The following is a 16,124-nucleotide window of genomic DNA, read 5'->3' on the forward strand; positions in this document are numbered from 1 at the left end:
TATTGTGTTTATTTATATTTATGTATTTATATTACTTGAGTCGTTACATTAGTTGTTTAATTGTAATGTTTTTGTTTGAAACCATTGTTAGAGAAAATTTGTTTGAAACCATTAACACAAAAGCTTTTTGCGTACTAATTTTTGGTTCAAACAATAATAAAACAAAATCTATACCATCTTTTAATTCTTAATTTATTCGTTTTATGTATTTGTTCTTCTTATTGTGTATTAATATTGAGGTAGAGGTATAAATGACGTAATTCTTATCGGTTTTGTTGGGAGAGAAAGAGAAAGCAAAGGACAAGCTAAACAACATTGTTTCTTCGTTAAGGTCCTGTTTCTATCATTCATTCAAAGAAATATTGGTAATTCTGGATCTATATCTCAAGTGCCCCTTTGTTTATTTTTATGTAATAATCTCATTTTCTACCAATTTATTAACAAATTTGTAGACATTATTAGATTTTTTTGTACTTATTCCCATCTTGGTTTATAATTATGTTTTCCCTATTTATACTTGATTTATTTCATGGTTCAAATTGCTCATACCACATGTTTTTTTGTATTTTGACCAAATGTTTACACCAGTTGTTTTTTTGCTTACCAATGATTTCGATTTCGACTACATTTTCAAGTTTGAAAGTGATAAGGCTTTTAAGCGGTTAGTTCGATATTATAAAATAATTTTTTTGTCATTATGGTTCATATAGGAAAATCATGAGTGTAATTGGTTTTTTAACATCAACACAAATATAAGGTGCAATTGGTTTTCTTACCATGACTTAAGTTTTTGACAAAAATGCATATTCTTCAAATTTATGACGACAACATAAGTTTTTTTTTTTGACGAAAACGTAGTTTGTTGAATAATATTTTGATACAATAATAGTTGATATGAATCATGAGTCTATGGATTGAATTTAGAATGTGGTCAACTAGGAATATCTAACAAGAAAGCCAAATTAGTATCTTTCATATTATGTTTCCGGTTAAGTGTTTCCTATTAACTGTACAAAATATTTAATATTTGCATGTTCTTTTTTTGGTTCAGTTGATCATAACTCTTTTTTTAGAATAAATTACTGAAATCGTTCCTGTGGTTTGATCAAAATTGCACGTTTGGTCCCTAATTTTTTTTTTGCACTCGGATCGTCCTTGTGGTTTGATTTTGTTGCGTTTTTCATTCTTGTGGTTTGATTTTGTAGCATTTTTCGTCCCTTACATACATAAAGTTAGGGACCAAACATGCAATTTTTACCAAACCATAGGGACGAAAAATGAAACAAAATCAAACCACAGGGACGATCCGAGTGCAAAAAAAAGTTATGGACCAAACGTGCAATTTTGACCAAACCACATGGACGATTTCAATAATTTACTCCTTTATTATTGTACACAATTTCTAAATGGTAATCAACTTTTATTTCTAGGTTCTTGGTTTTTTTAATAGGCCAAAATACACACAAGAAACTCCCTTTTTTTTGTCCTCGGATATAGGTTTTATCTACTTATGCACTTTGGTGTCTTGATGGAGCTTGAATATTGATTTATTTGGTACCTTAGGGATAATTGTCACTCATTTTGGACGAAATTGCCCTTAAGATCTTTGTTATCCTTCATTTTTTTTTTTGTGCTAGAGAATGTGATGTTGATCATTATGATCTTCTATTTCAAGTTTCTTACAATATGAATGGTATCTTTAGGGAATTATATTGTAATCGGACGATTTTACCCTTAAATCTCTTTTATCCATTCCTTTTTGTTTTGGGCCAGGGGAATGGTCATTATAATTTTTTTATATCTTTTTATTACATGTTGCAACTTTAAGTTAATTATTATTGGTATGTGATTTTCAATAAGCTATGGCAAAAGGTTTGTGGGATTCAATGATTTATTTTTTGTTTTGATTTTAGGTAAAATTCATTCAATCTAAAAACAAAAATTGGATACAACACAATTAAATATTATCTTTTGTTGTATTTATACTCTGTAAGATAAATTTAGCTAAGTTTGAGTTTTTTCATTTTAAATTTAACAAAATATCATGTAAAATACCTGTAATAAATTTATGTATTTGATTAAACCAAATATTTTTATTAAATTAAATATCACAATGTTTATCAAACCAACACCGTATATAATTACTTGACAATTTGTTTGAGAAAAGACAAAGAAATGAGTTAAATCAAAAACTAAAAAAAAAAATGTCATGTGTTTTAATAAAAACTAAACTTTATGTTTAATTCAGAAGGTCTTTATTAATATTAAGCCTAAAGAGTATTAGCATAAATGTTAAAAGGGGCTATATCTTTTATATGCAAATTTAGATTTTAATAATGATATCTAACATATTAAAAGGGGACTCGAATACAAAATATAAAAATATGATTCGATATAAAAATAAAGTAAGGTTGGAGTATCATATGTGGTATATAAAGAAGTGTTGCACAATTAATAATGCAGAATCAATCATGTGTTCATATATATGTTTAATTTTTACTGATTTCATTTCTGGTAGCATGGCTTTTATTGCTAATTGTTTAGATGTGGTAAACTATTTGCTTAAAAGAACTAATTGTCTCTAAAAACTAATTTCTGAAAAAATAAATTCACAAATGTCGCTTGGCGCAGGTATATATATATATATATATATATATATATATATATATATATATATAGAGAGAGAGAGAGAGAGAGAGATAGGTTCAGGTGTTTAAAGTATTTACTATGTTTATTGTATGCATAAATGTAGGTCAATCAAAATTATATATATATATATATATATATATATATATATATATATATATAAAGAGAGAGAGAGAGAGAGAGAGAGAGAGAGATAGGTTCAGGTGTTCAAAGTATTTATTGTGTTATTATATGCATAAATGTGGGTCAATTAAAATTAAATAAAAAATTAAATAATTAAAAAATAAAGAAGGGTAATTTAGTAATATGATTAATAACTTCCAAAAATAATCCTTATAATCATGGTATTATATTCTAGAGTCGTCCCCACTGACTTTTTCTAACACTAAATTTATCCCCTTCATAAATCACCTCACACCCTTACCATCGGCCTCACACCCAAGCGACTGTCAATTATGGATTTGTGATCAGACATTATCGAGGTGATTTCAATAGAGGCATAGAGCATCCAGTTAATGATTTATTAAAGTAGAGAAGCAATTATAATCATTAGCTATCGATCGAGAAAAGCTTCAGCAATGAAAGCGCCAAGAAGAGGAAGAAGCCTCGATGTTCCAGTCCACGTGCTGACATTCTCGGCGGTGGTGATCGTCGATTGCCCCAAGGGACAGGTCAAGTATGTGTTTAAATTTTAATTGACGCCATAATACGCAAATCTCTCTGCCATTTCAACCCATGTCCTCTATCATGGAAGCTTTTTTCCTTCCCTTATGAAGGAGATGTTTGTGGTGGTTGGATGTTTTAATGAGCATGCACAAAAGGTGCTTGATGTTCATCTGGCAACAGGCTTCCATAAGTACTTCATGTGGTGCAAAGGCAAGTTACATGGAAACCATCATTCTTTAATACAAGAAAGCAAGGACATTGTTGCTTATGTAGTTATTGATGCCATTGCTATGCACAAAATTCTTAAAAAATATGATAAGGTTTTTATTTATCTCTTAATTATCAAAGTGTTTTTAGATTCTTCATAATAAAACATGAGCAGTTGAGCACTCATTACTTTTTTACTACAGATACATGACTCTAAACAAGGGCAAGCATTCAGGTCACAAGTCCAGAGCATGTACATGGAACTCCTTCAGTCTCCATGGATTTGTGAGCTTATTTCCTTCCACATTAACTTAAGGGAATCAAAGAAAGCTATAACGAAAGGTTCTGAAATATTAGAAGGCTGCTCTCTTATATTTAATGATGAAAACCATCAGTTTCGTGTGAGCTATCTGATGATGTGAAGCTTGAGATAGATTTGACTTGTTCCATATGCTTGGTTAGCCCTTGATCATGCCTTGTAAACTTTTTGTGTATAGCTTTGGTTTTGGTTTAATTGTTGAAAGCTAGGGATTTGATTTTTTTATTTCTAATTCACAAATGACATCCTTTAGTGGTTTAATTTTATTTGAGACTAATATACATATCAGAATGAGCAGTTTTTTGGTTGCATTTTATGAATTGATTCATATTTCAATTTATGCTTTTTTTTCTTTCTGATTTAACATTTCATTTATGTGGACAGTGTAGGATCTTAACAATGTTGAATTCTGAAAAGGTATCAAGTATTTTTATGTAGATGATTCAATGGATGATATTGGTGAGATTCCAATTCTATTGGAATGGAATCACGAATTCCAATTATGTTGGAATGGAATCACGAATTCCAATTCTGTATGAATCACGGAAGTTGACGCTTGAAGTACGGAGCACAAAATTGAAACGAACCACATTATTTTTTAGAATGTATTAGTTGTTGTTAGATTTTGATGTTTTCTTTCCCGTTTTGAAAGTTTTTTTAGTTTAACAATAAATGTAATTCTTAACAGTTGTTACCCGTATTCTATAAGAAATAATGTATTTTTTGTTTTTATTCTTCAATTGATTATTCAAGAATTTGTTATTCTACGAGACGTTCTTAAATTCATGATCAATCAATAGGTTCAAGAATATTTTTATTATTTATGGTTCAAGAATATTTTTATTTTTGAATATACTCATAAACAAGGTTCTAAATAACGTAAGGCGTGACTTGGCGGCAAGATAAAAGTTAAGTCATGACAACCTTTAGCGAGCCATGACGTTTTTCAAGTCGTGACTATATTATATACATTAAAAGATATAAATCATATAATTATTCAATTTTATCAAATATATGAAGTTTTTAGAAGTGTTATATTAATATCTAATAGAAAAAAGTTAACAAAGACTCATTGATTTTAGGCCTGATAAAAAATAAAAAACAAAAAAAAACTGCGCCTTAAAAAAAACCCGCGTCATAACGCGATAAGGCGCGCATTGACACGTTATTTGGGCGTCACGCTTCACAAATCCGCCTTGGACGTTTTCGTAACGGCTACACCACGCCTCGCGTCATAGCACGCCTTGAGGCGTGCCATGGAGCGCTTTTTAGAACCATGCTCAAAAACATATTCTTTTAGAATGTGCGAATTAAAAGAATTATAATTCGTAAAATCGGATTTTTGAAATAATAGAATCTATGATCTCTTAAAAAAATACAATTTTCCTTTATTAAATCTATATTAATTGACTAAATTACCCTTGTAATTAATTAAGATGATATTTTTCAATTATATTTAATTCAATAATATATATTAATCACTTTCTTAAAATAAGTAAATTTGATCGGCTCACATTTAAGCATACACTAACACAATAATTACTTTGGATAGAATAACCTAAGCATATATATATATATATATATATATATATATATATATATATATATATATATATATATATATATATATATATATATATATATATATGAGTAAATTACACGAAAGGTCCTTATGGTTTCGAGTAATTTGTGTGCCTGGTACCTAACTGATTTTTTTAACTCAGAAAGCCTCTATTGTTTGTTTTTGTTACGTGTTTGGTTCCTGCTGTTTGTTTTTGTTACGCGATTGGTCCATGTCTTACCTAAAAAAACTATTATTTCAATAGGAAAAAATGGTGGGGTAAGTAATGTGAGGTGATGAGGGTAGGGTTGTGGGTGTGTTTATTTAAATAAATTAAAAAATCAAGGGAAATTGGTTTTTTTAGTTAAGACAGAGACCAAGTACGTAACAAAAACAAACAATGAGGACCTTCCGAGTTAAAAAAATAAGTTAGGGACCAAAAACGTAAATTAATCTAAACTATAGGGACCATTCATGTGTGTGTATATATATATATATATATATATATATATATATATATATATATATATATATATATATATATATATATATATATATATATATATATATATATAGGGAGAGGATAAAATGAGAACACCTAAAAGGTTGAAAACGCGAGAACAATTTTGAACCAATCATTATACAAGGGTATCTAGGTAAATGTGCCCTTTAATTAAATTATAAAAAATAAAATAAAAATGGTATGTTACTAAATTTTAGGGATTCAAATTACTGTTACTAAAAACGACAATTATTCATTGTTTTTATATTATTAATTAAACATAAAAAAATTCTAACAATTTTCCGTTTGAATTTAAAAATCAAAAGATTTTATCTTGCTTTGCCTAATTCATATTCATAAATGAATAAATATCAAACTATTTTATCTTGAATGCATAGAATAAAATTTTGCTAATTTTTTGCTTTAGTTTTATCAAGTAATGTCATAATTATAAGTGAAGATGCAATGATTAGACTCGTTTTTTTTCATGAATTGAAAACAAAGAATGTTTGAGAATTCATCATTTCATTCGAAAAGAAGAAACCACTAATCATAATCATAATCATAAATGAATACAACTCTAAACGAAATCATTTCATTACAAAAGAATGAACATCTAATCATAATCATACATGAATACAAATTCAACCATACATTTCTAACCATATATGAATATATTTTAACAAAATACAAAAGACATCTAAATTTAAACATTTCCACTCGTTATATTCATTGATAAATATACCACTAATCATAAATGAATTCAAAGAGGGGTGTCCTTGATCATGTTGTCGATTTCCTTGCTTACAGTTATCCTTATTCAAAAAATCAAGCTCTTACATTAAACCTGTTCAAAACAACAATCATTAAGGTATAAACACATGCTATTATAATATAGTTCTATTCATTGATGATTAAACTCAAACAACCAATTTATAAAATCTGGTTTATCGGTTTGGACATTCCCTTGAGAGTCTTCTAAATAATCTTGAATGTTTCCTAATAGTCATCCACTATGAAAAATACCTTTGATGAACTAGCCACATCATTTTCTTGAATTTGAAAAACAAAGTTATATTACAAAATTATAAAAAATCATTATTCAAAAATGAATCATGTTACAAGCGGTAATGGAAGATATACAATCAATAGTGAATAAAATACATTACATGCCTACTCTTATAATGTTTCCTAAACTTTTCAATAAAATAACTTTAAATTTCCATAACAAAATACAAACAACAATCACAAATTCATAATTCATGATCAAGTTCTCCACTTGCAACCAAGATTTTCACAAGGTTGATAACACAACCAAGTAAAGATGCGAGAATGATTAAAAGGGTTGAAAAAAAGAAACTTAGCTACCTAGTGATGCACGAATCGTGTTCTTTTCCTACAAAGAACTGATGATTTAGAAAAATCAATTAGAACAAAAAAAGAGTAGATCGATAATTGAGAACCTGGAACAGGTATCCATTAGAGGTTAGCCACTTGCGGAAGTGGAATCAGGTAATCAACAATCACCACGCTCTCTATGGAATCACCGACTTTCTCCTCATGCGAGTTCACACCTTCCGAATTTGAATCCAGTGCCTCCAAATCAGCCTGCCCAGGCAAAACAGCAATTGAAGCGATCGTAAACCCTTTCTCCCTTTCATGAGAGAAATTCTCACCCAAACTTAGTTGTTCAATCGCTTGAAACTGATCTTTAATTCCTCCAATCACTTCCAAACCCCTAGCTTTCTCATGTTCCCCTAAATTCCCCTTCAACTTCAGAAATGTAACTCTCATCGCCGACCCTGGCTTCGGTGAGACACTAGCACCATTAAACATCCAATCAACGGCCATGACGTCATCAATGATCAATTTATTCTCGTTGACAACGCGAACGTGCTTAGGATGCACCACGTACTCCCAGAGATCCTCCTGTGATCTGTACCGACTGTGAAGTATGTGAGTGAAGGTAAGCGATGATGACCAAGAGTGAAGGAGTTGTCCGAAGGAGAGGTGGAGGGTGAGGTTGATTGATGCTAAGCCGTTGACTCCACTCACCATAGGGGTTATGGCGGAGGATGAGATGATGAAGGTGGACATGCTCTGTGATGTTAGTCTGCAGAAGATGGAGGCGTGAGGCGTGAGGCGTGCGACGTGCCCTAGATTTACAAAAGATAGATAAAGAGAGTCACAGGAATTAAAGGAAATATGTGGATGGTTGAGAAATTATAGGAATTAATTAACGTTTCTAAAGATACAATTACTGTAATACCTTTTTCACCATTTAAAAGTTACACTTTAATACAAGTAATTTTAGAATTTACATAAATGGCCCGTTTGATAACAGCCGTAGATTTTATTATTTAGAAGCTCCAGATCTGTTCTCGCGTTCTCAACCTTTTTGGTGTTCTTAATTGATCCTACTCATATATATATATATATATATATATATATATATATATATATATATATATATATATATATATATATATATATATATATATATATATATATATGTGTGTGTGTGTGTGTGTGACTAATGTTTTAAAAATTTTCTGAATGTTGCAGATGTTTTTTATGTTTTGAATTTATATCTTAGAATTATGTTTTTTTGTGAAATCTTAAAATCTGATATAACCTAAAACCAATCCTAGATATATAATTTTGATCAGAAGGATTCTGCTTCATCCACCCTGCTGGTTATGGCGTTGCTAACTTGTACGGTACAACTCAACTCATGTGTGTCACTTCAATCAATTATTTCACTTTTTGTTTGTCAATTAGTTGTTGTTGCGTATGAAATCTCTTCTAATTTCATTACCGTTCATTTATTTAATATGATTAATAAATTGATGATTGATCATAGATAACCGAGGAAGTTCCAAATTCACCGTAAAACGGTTTATGATCATATTATATAATTTGGTGGATCAGATTTTCATCATTCTATATGTAATTTTACTTTATAAATTGATTGACACTTAATGCAACCATAACCATATTATCATTTGGTGGATTTGATTCTCATCATTTTATATTATCATATTTTTTTTTTATAAAATATATTAAAAAGTTCCATTCCTAGCCTAGCAGTATAGGCTTTAGCTTATTAACGGTGGTAAACACCGCACCGTGTTTTTTTTTTCGCCGGTGGTAATATGTTGGAGGTGGAACTTCACTGATGGTAAAAATCAAATATGTGTTGGTTTGTGAGCTTTTTGTCGGCGATAATCTCAAAATCCATACCGTAATACAAAATCTTTATGAGTAAAACAATAAATCATTTATGTTGGATCTAGGTGGCATCAGTAAAAAGAGCATGATGCCCTTCAGCCTTAAAAATACTAGTAGAAAGTTTGTGGTTCCACCAATCCAACCCGATCACGTACATCTTTGTATACTTTTGGTTTTGGCATAGTTTTTTAAGATAATGACTTACAAAGATAACTTTTTTATTTGTATATTTGATCATTGAGTTTTTTTAATCTATATTTAATTATTTACTCTTTCAACTTGTTTAAACTGTACACATTCAGTTCTTATGACGAGCTACTCCAAGTAAGCCGAAAAAAATGAATTAATAGGGTAATATATTTCCCACTTTGTACCAAAGTTGTAGAACTCGGTATTCGGTACTCGTTCGATCAATTGTCAAGTACCGAATACTCGGGAGTACTTGATGAGTATTTGGATTCGGGAATTCATTAGAAATATTTTTAGGGAAATTATAAATATCAAAATCTGAAAATCATAAGTTGATTGAAATATATAACAAATCTTTAAGAGCATATACATATTAATCTTGAAATTCTTGATTTTTTCTCTTTTTAAGACAAAGTTGACCGAATTAGTCTGAGTTTGACAGATTTGGTCCGAGTACTCAGCCGAGTTTGACCGAATTAGTCTGAGTTTGACAGATTTGGTCTGAGTAAGAGGCCGAGTCCGAGTATTCGATCTAGTATTTCCCCGAGTTGGCCGAGTTTTACAACACTGCTTTGTACACATTTAGTCATTATACTTTTTGTTACTTAATAAGTTCTTAATGTTTCTGTACACATTCAGTATTTATGACTTTTTTTAGGTTTTACTCACAACATCCTATGTGGGACAATCATTAATAAGGTGTACGGGGCTATTGATGCTTATGACCGTCATGACTTCGACTGCTTGGGTGTTTAGGTCTTGTTGTGTGTCTGAAGTATTGTATTGTGAATGTTGTAACTTCTTCATACGATCTTCGATTTGAACGATCTTTACCTGTTCACATTTGAATATACTACAATTACCTGTTCACATTTGAATATACTACAATTTTCATTTAGATTACTCATTTTAAAAGGTAATATATTTTTACTTAGGATAGTTATATCCACAAGTTCTTTATGAATGTATGTATGTATGGATATTTTTTTATAAATCATAAATAAAAGCATTTTACTTTTTAACGCGGCTAGAATAATCTAAAGTAATACTACCTCCATCACAAATTTATTGTCAACTTTTGATTTTTGAAGCATTTATTATTCAACTTTGACCTTAAATATTTGTAGTTGTGTTCTAAATTAATTGATGAAACTTATATCAATGAAAAGACATTTAAAATACAACACATTGATATACTTTTTTTTTTTTTTATCAAATATTATATATAAAAAACAAAAGTATTTAAGGACAAAGTTGAAGAATAAATATTTCAAAAGTCAAAAGTGGACAGTAAATATGGGACGAAGGGAGTATAATTTTACTTATGATCTTTATATCTACGTGTTATTCATGATTTGTTGGATTGTTAATAAAAAAAACGTTCATACATACATTCATAAAGAACATATGGATATAAAGACCGCAAATAAAAATATAACTTTTTAACGGAAGTAAAGATTGTTAAAATCAGAGATCATATGAAGAAGTTACGACATTCAGAACACAATACCTAAGCCATACAACAAGACTTAAGCAACCGAGGTCACGGTGGCCATAAACCTCAATAGTCTCGACACCTCATTAATAATTATCTCACGTAGGATGTCGTGAACAAAATTTGAAAAACCAGTCATAAATATTGAATGTGTAGAAAAATCACAAAGACTTATTTTGCAACAAAAGAATATAAGGACTAAATGTATATGAAGTGAGAATCATATTAACCTGTTAAATCATGTTTTCCGGCTTACCTGGAGTAGTCAGTCATATTATAAGAACTGAATGTGTACAGTTTAAACAAATATAAACGGTAAATGTGGACAAAAAAACACTCAGTGATCAAATATATACAAATAGAAAATATATTACTCTTTTAAATCAATATCCTAAGTTTTTCTGGGAAATTGACTTATTATGGTAATTAACTTTTCGATTTTTTCATATCTGAGTAACTTTTTTTGTACACATCTAGGTAACGAATTTTTTGGAACTATTCACATATGACCAGTATAACCGGTTGTAACAGGTAACATTTAGTCGTAATGGTCACATTTGAACACTTATATCAAGTTCGTTACCTTGATGTATATAAAAAAAAGTTACTTAAATATGAACAAAACGAAAAGATAATTACCCTGATAATTCAAAAAAAAAATACCTTTTAATTTTGATTTGTTATAATATTTAACCTAAATTGTAAATATTTCTAAAAACACTCCATTTTGGTAAATATCTTTTTAAAATACACTACTTTGATAATAGAAAAAAAACCTCTAGATTTTCCATGGAAAAAACACATGGTCGTTTATAAAATTTTATTGTTTAAGATATCAAATATAAAAAATTTAATTTACTAAAGATAAAGTACTAGAGATGGAGACCAATAATATAGAGAAGAACACTGAAGATGTTTGCTCCATGTATTACAAAATTTTAAAATACAAAAAATAGAAGTAGTTTTATCTACATCGATAACATTGTTCATGACACACACACACATACACACACACACACACACACACACACACATATATATATATATATATATATATATATATATATATATATATATATATATATATATGAGACATGAGCAATGTTATCGATGTAGATAATAACTACTTCTATTAATTATGTTACAAAAAAACAAATCCCAATATGTCGTGACCAATTTAAATGCTCCTAAATGATCATAAATATTGTTTAAGGAAATTTAACTAAATCTATTAATATTGCAAACATTATGATCGATTACCTTAATAAAAATGCAAATTGACTTATCAAGTCAATTATTTTTTCATTTTTTTCACTTTTATGTAAAAAAATATGTACGTATCTAAGTAATGAACTTGTTAAAATTGTTCACAAATGACCATTAGACTAGGGGGTGGGTAAAACTTCTAGCAGCTTGCCATATCACCTTTTTTAGTGTCACATTATTTTTCTCTCTTAGCACCTAATTCTTAGCATTTGGTTGTAAATGGTAACACTCCTAGCATTGCATTTTTTTAATTATATATATATATATATATATATATATATATATATATATATATATATATATTAAAATACAAACAATTAATACTATATAAATTTTGTTTTTTTGAACCTCAAACAATTAATATCAAATAAATTATATTTTTTAAAATACAAACATTTCAAACTAAATTAAAAAAGTTATAATATGAAGACACATACTGTATCACACTATAAAAACATCATCTGAAGAAAATGACGATGATGATGACGACGTGGACGATAACAACATTGGTTTATATAGAAAAGACCCGATTTGTAAGAGAAAGAATGATAGTTTGTGTGTCTGAAATGTTCAGAGTGTAGTGTAATTTATTGTGGTTGAAGTGTAATTAGAAAATTTAAAATTTTATTAATAAAAGTATTTTTTATAAAATCATATGTATCTGTTGGATGAAATAAATGAATTTAGTTGATAAATTTTAGTTGGTGAAAAGCAATTTCTATCACCCCATTTCCACCAATCACAGCTTTAGCCATACTAGCTTTCTTCTCGGTAAAACTCTAGTGAGACTCCAGCCAAGCAACCCCCTAGTGGGTGCTAGGGGACGGTGTTTCCTCTCCCATAGCGAGCTTAGCAAGTGTCTGTAGCGAGGCCATTCTATTTAGTCTTGTGAACAATGTAACCAGTTATGGCCGATCATAATAGTTATATGTGAACACTTACAACAAGTTCTTTACCTATATATATATATATATATATATATATATATATATATATATATATATATATATATATATATATATATATACATATACAAAAAAATAGTTACGCAAATGTGAACAAACCAAAAAGTTAATTACCTTAACAAGTCTATTTCCCGTTTTTCTCAGTAGAAAACCCGTCACATCCAACTTTCTTATCTATTTTAGCCCATTTTTTTTTCAATTTTGTTCTGATCCTTTTATTTTTTTTACTTTTTTAATAAAGCTTTCTCATTTTTTTTTCAGTTTAGAAAAATATTTTTTTTTTATTTTAGAAAATTATTTTTTATAACTTTTTTAACAATTGATTTTTCTTTTAAAAGTACTTTACTACGAACCCACTTTTCTTTAGAATTTTGCTATGTATGACTCGTAGAATTTAATATTTTTAGAGAAAAGGTAATTGTTATAACTTTGAAAATTACTTTTTATAGAATTTTTGTTGGGTCTAAAATATGGTTTATACTTTACTTTTCTAGGCAATTGTAGTTTTTGGTTTAGGACCGAAAACAACCTTGGGTTTAATTGTAGCTTGGACCGAAAACTCATGTGTTATCGGTCTAGCATTGGGTTTGCGGTTATATATATATATATATATATATATATATATATATATATATATATATATATATATATATATATATATATATATATATTGTTAAGCGTGTCAAACCCAACAAATAAAGGGGTAAAATAACTCCTTAAACACTACTACTTTGTACTAGAAATGTAATACAAGGTAAGTAGGGTCGATCCACAGAGACACGGAACAAATGTTTATACCTTTTTGCGGAAGGTACAATAATGGTCACATAAATGGGGGGTTGGTATGCAATGATTTAAACAAAAGAATAAAGCAATAAGTAAATGATCAATTAAATGAAACAAATTCAGGATTTGTGAGAACTCCAACTCTATGCAAGACAAATTAGCAATGTGATTCCATGGATGACAATATATTTGTTTAATTCTATCTAAGTTGGTACTTGAAAGTGTTAACAAGCTCTAACACTTCCCATTCACCACAATAATTAACCAAAACAAGCTCTTTGATTAATGCTAACCTTACCAATCTAATCTAAACAAGCTCTTAGAATTAGGTTGAAAGATTGCATTAAACTTTATGTGAATGTTCCCAACAATAATCAATACTCCTCATAAGCTCGGGAGCATAAGAATGTATGAATAGATTTACACTAATTTCATTCAATAGAAATCAGATTAGTGCTTGTTACCTAGTCCAATTTACAAAACAATTACGGATTTTGCAATTAGATAACTTGAATGATCTAACCCTAATCCAAATGGCCAATAAGAATCACAATTATAATCAAACATTCGATTGAGACAAAATCAAATTCACTAGATAGAAAATTGAAAGCAAACATCAAGTCATATGATTGAAATCACATCCAAATGTCAAGACATAAAGTTGGAGAATTTAGGGTTCTAGCCACTCATGGCTAGAACAAGATCACAAATCTACAAAATGAAATTAAAGTTCTTACAAAATGAAATCAAATGTTCCCAAGTGTTAATCAACTTCAAAATCCTCAAGAAATTCGCCTTCTCTACTCCAAAAGTCGACCCCCTAAGTAAAAAGTCGGTTCCCCCCTTTAAAAATGGGGAAAAACTGCTTTAAAACCCGCATTTACGTTTACACGGCCCGCGTAAATTAACACTATCATTTACACGGCCCACGTAAACGCAAAAATATACTGCGCATAAATCTACGTTTACACGGCCCGCGTAAACGCAAGGCTTGCATTTACACGGCCGTGTAAATCTCTGTAAAGCCAAAATCTTCATTTCTTTGATATCTTGCTCCTCGGTGCTCCGCAAGTCCTGAAATTTTGTCCGCAACTTTTATTTACCTCCTCCAACAATATCCTACCTCCAAAAGTCCTTGAAATATCACAAAAATATTTGAATGAAATTGCATCATGAAAAATCCCGAAAAACATGCAAAATGCATGAGTTTAAGCCTATATGCAATGTACTTTTATGAAATAAAGCTACAAAATGGGTACATGAAATGCACCTAACACACACACACACACACACACATATATATATATATATATATATATATATATATATATATATATATATATATATATATAGGGAAATGATCAAATGAGAACACCTAAAAGGTTGAGAACACGAGAACAATTCTGAACCAATCAATATATATGGGCATATTAGTAATTGTATATTTTAATTAAATTAAAATAAAATAAAATTCAATCAAATTCCCTTAAATTTAGGAGCAGTTACCAAAAAAGAAATAAATATTCAATTTTTTATTTTTATTATTAATGGAATATAAAAATCACTTTTACCAAAATTTGTCTTAAAACTGAAATTTTTTTTTTAAGAAAATCAATTTTTTTCTTCTAATTTCACGTTTTTTTTTTCAAAAAAATGAATAGAAATCGAACCCTAAATTAATACATTTGTATTCACAAATGATTTTTTTTCAAAAAACCCGATACTTCTCCAATCACAAATGAATACACATCAATTTACAAGTAATCCAATTCCTTTTTTTAATCGACTGAAAAATAAAAAAAGTGTAAAAATTATCATTTCTTCATAAAAAGAATACCTCTAATCATAAATAAATACATTCATTAACACATGATTACACTGCTATTCACAAATGAATACACTACTATTAACAAATGAGTTCCCTATTATTCACAAATGAATAAATGAATACCTCTAATCGTACATAAATATATTCATTCACACATGAATGCACTTCTATTCACAAATGAATACACTGCTATTCATAAATAAATACATATTTTAACATTAATATAGAACACAATACAATTTTTCATTCTCCTCTAGCTCACCTTTACCATTTGGTTTCCCATCAACTTTAGGAATAACTTTGATGTTAAGATCAACCACGGAGCTTGAAGCTTCAACAATTCAAGCATAAGACTTTTTGCTAACATCATTGACAATAGTAACCACTGGGATGATTTTGATTTAGAATCATTATCAACAATCATCGGCTCATTATCCCATTTAAGATCCAAAAAACTAACTCC

General features: G+C 29.1%; 2 pseudogenes; one reads left to right on the top strand and one right to left on the bottom strand.

Annotated features, from left to right (window-relative positions):
- Nucleotides 1–3,224: 3,224 nt before the first annotated feature.
- Nucleotides 3,225–4,276, top strand: LOC145006919 (E3 ubiquitin-protein ligase NLA-like; annotated as a pseudogene).
- Nucleotides 4,277–7,380: 3,104 nt separating this feature from the next.
- On the bottom strand, nt 7,381–7,998 carry LOC145006920 (stress-response A/B barrel domain-containing protein UP3 pseudogene; annotated as a pseudogene).
- Nucleotides 7,999–16,124: the final 8,126 nt, after the last annotated feature.

This window comes from Lactuca saligna, chromosome 7 (assembly GCF_052625555.1).
Source record: "Lactuca saligna cultivar CGN05327 chromosome 7, ASM5262555v1, whole genome shotgun sequence".
Taxonomy (NCBI): Eukaryota; Viridiplantae; Streptophyta; class Magnoliopsida; order Asterales; family Asteraceae; genus Lactuca; species Lactuca saligna.